The 3,583-nt window shown below is 35.3% G+C and overlaps 1 long non-coding RNA gene across 1 annotated transcript in view; it reads right to left on the reverse strand.

Annotated features, from left to right (window-relative positions):
- Positions 1–3,206: 3,206 nt before the first annotated feature.
- The window catches only part of LOC112947959, a 4,916-nt gene continuing 4,539 nt past the window's right edge, over positions 3,207–3,583 (reverse strand). The window contains exon 3 of the long non-coding RNA XR_003249517.1: positions 3,207–3,226. This is a non-coding gene — a long non-coding RNA (uncharacterized LOC112947959). The remainder of the gene's footprint in view (positions 3,227–3,583) is intronic.

A 3,583-nucleotide genomic window follows, 5' to 3' on the forward strand; every position in this document is an offset into this window, starting at 1 on the left:
AAAAAAAAAANGAGGGAATGGAAAAGGTCACATATATACACACACATTTAAAAAATGTGAGGAACAAGTTCATAAGAAGAGATAAAAAATATATTTACATATATAATATGATAATGAAGTTATATGATAAATGATAATAAAATTACATGATGATAAAAAGTGGAATCTGTCCTTCCATCCCAGGAATTACAAAAATAGTTCACCTTAACACAACTGCAATGAATTAGAAATTTACGTCTAACCATTTCACTGTCCCCATGTTTTATTTCACCTTTTTATGTATAAAAATAACAACTTTTAGAAAAAGAACTTCTAGAGTAAAGCCAAAACCAAACGGAAATTTGACATTCATGGTGAACTAAAGAGAGAAAAATATGAATGTGTTTTTAAAATAATCTTGAATAGTTTGACCCTGGAATTATATTGATCTTTCTTTTACAACCTTGACATAAGGGCTTCCACCACTGACATTTTTATTTCAGCATCATTAGCTGCACCAGTAAAGATTACTTACGAAATGTTGTGATCTTGAACATTTTCTGAAGACCTCATCTGATATTCCAGTTTCAGGAACGTTTTGCATGTAATAGTCTCCAGGTCATATTCCTTGACAGCATTTCTAAAGGCCCTCCCAAGAAAGCTGTGATAAGCAGTAGTCCACATTTTTTATTATTTGTCATTTTTCCACTTTTTTAAATCAGGAGGTCAATGGAAGCTCTGTCTAAATACAGCTTGAGTAGAAGACTCAATTTAACACAAAACTTTGAAATTTCARAACACTAAAATGTATAAAAAGTAGAAAAATCTGTCTTAACTGAATCATTTCAAATTGCTTTTTTTAAAACTGTTTTTCTTCTGTAAAYGAAAATGAGACAAAACATAGAATAACCAGAATGGCCACGACTTTTCAAGTTTTGATCTCGTCCCTCACAAGTTACTGAARATACAGACCAGCTGCAAAAACATAATAGCATCCAATATAATGCTGGATAAAATGCAGCAGTTTCCTTTCTGTTTTCTATTTTCAAGATGTTTGTTTTATATTTTATTTTTGTGAAGACGAAAGGATACGTTTCAAATCTAGTATCTACATTCTGGGAATGTCTGTACAAACATGCTATGTTTCTCTTCTTCTGAACTAAAAATACAATTATTTGACATAAAAGCTTGGGAAAAATGTGAACCAAAGTGAATCATGTGCCATATTGCTCTTTAGAATATTAAGGCTAAATTCCCCATTGGCATAAACTGACGTAGGTCTGTTGAGTTCAATGGAGCTATTCTAGCCGATGCTAGTAGGGAATTATGAGCAGCTTGGTTTTGTTACACAAATTAGACAGATGTGTACTAGATAATTAGGAAAAAAAATAAGCTATTGATTGTGTATGATCTGATCCCCATGAATACAGAATACATGGTTGAATATACATGATCAAAGTTTAATTTTCTATTTTGTATGATAATATTCTGCACAGGAAAATAATGCCTTTATTCTTCGCAGCAATGGGAAGGATGCTTTGTAACTGGGGACACCACTTCCAAAGAAGRCATCTGCATCAATAACTTTTATGTCTCACATTCTAGAAATCACACAGTATTTGGACTTATTTTGTTCAGTAGTCCTTTAGTGAAATGAAAATTTCAATTTCCAGGTCTACCTGAAATATTTGAGATATATCTACAAATAAACAAATAACTTCAAAGTACAGCACTAGTTTTCTGCTTAATTCTCAGCAAATTTATGTACATCTTCTAGGTATACAATCAGGAGGTTAATCCTTTTCCCTCCTACACAAGGGGATAAAGAAGGAACCTGAGAGAACCGAGAAATGGAAAAGCTTGATAGATAGAGTATGAGTTCTTCTGGATAAGAAATGAGACAGGCATGTGCAGGAAAAAATACACTTAAAAGAAACTGCTGCACTTGGAAGCATACTTGATCTCCATTGAGGTCCTGACAAGAAAAACAAGCAGACAAAAAAATCACTCAAATATTGCTGTTAAGAAAAGCATATCCACCASTAGATACTGGTGATACTTATCTACTTATCCCCCAGTGATACTTATCTACTATTTTTTTCCATATATTTTTTTCCATCAATTTAAGACTTCACAAAGATACCTGACTGGACAAGAAGCTTCCACCGCAAACCTACATGCTATAGAGTTAGCTTCCAGACTGTGAGATTGCACCTAGTGTAAACCTGCTAGGATAAACAGGGGGATATTCAGTAGTATTAGTGAATATTCAGTAGTTGTAGGGCCCCATTTAACACAGTATCAATGTTACAATCATGAAGATACCGATTTCTGACTATCCAAGTTTTCCAGGCTATCCAAGATACAGAAAGAAGAATCTCCTTCCATGTCTTCACCTAGGGCTAAGTTAAAGTCATTCAGCGACTCTGCTTCTGGACTACCTTTTCCAATGCATTCAGATAAGCAAAGATAAAATATGAGTAATATATCTTTTGAAGCAAAACAGTCCATAGCCACCCTCTGCTTCCCAGAAAACATCAATGCTGAGATCAGCAATTCATACGGTGAAGGCTGATGACATGCAGGACACCCAGACTCAGCTGAGTTTAGTCACACTAGATTCTGATCTCATCTCAGCTATCTCTTGGAGTGGAAAAGGGAATAAATAATAATAATAATAATAATAATAATAACAACAATAATAATAACAACAACAACAACAACATGATTCCTGTGCTTGCAAGTGTGCTGCCAATTCTGTTTTCTCACAAATTGTAACCAGCCATGAAGTAAACTGTCTCATTTTCCACATGCTAGATGCTGCACCCTGGCTCAGATGTCCTTCTTTGACAGGACAGGGCTGGACAGGACAGGACAGGAAGGAGGCTGCACCAGCGAGCACTCTCTGTAGGGAACAGGRTGGCTTGGGAATAGCAAACTGACAGAAAGAGAAGATGGATCCCAGAGGGATTTACAGCAAGAGATTCAGAGAAAGGAAATGATGAAAGGAAATACTCAAACAAAAAAACATTAGAAACTGAAGTCTCTTTTGGTRGAAAGGTTCGGTCAGCCCTACTTAAGGCTACAGCTGGCTTGCAATCACAAATTCACAACCCAGTAAAATACTTGGAAAGCAAAGTAAAAAACACTTACTCTCCTTGTCTTCAGCTTTCTGTGTTGTACAGACCTGAATCCTTTGTATCTTGATTGATAACTCTGTCTTTCCATGGTTATTTGAGATAATCATCTGGAAAATCAGTGCAAACRATGCATGTTTAACTGGGGCACTACCAGAAATCCTGCATATCTGTCAACCTCTCTGTGAGAAATCTGAATCCACTTTGAAAGTCAACCAACAATTTCTGGCAGAGGCCAAGACACTCAAGCCTGCGATATCAAATACGTGGCATACTTGATGCTCAAGTAAAATGKAAACTACTCAAATTGCTTGAGCTTCTGTAAGCATACAGCAGAGAAAATTAAATTTAGCTTAATTATTGATAGGTAAGATTCATTATTTCTTTTGAGAAAATCAACAGGTATTATCTAATGATCATAGCCCACATCTGAGTTGGCATAGATTTTCTTCATTTTGCTGATTCAC

This window comes from Nothoprocta perdicaria, unplaced genomic scaffold (genome assembly GCF_003342845.1).
Source record: "Nothoprocta perdicaria isolate Ctin4 unplaced genomic scaffold, notPer1 scaffold_25, whole genome shotgun sequence".
NCBI classification, from domain to species: Eukaryota; Metazoa; Chordata; class Aves; order Tinamiformes; family Tinamidae; genus Nothoprocta; species Nothoprocta perdicaria.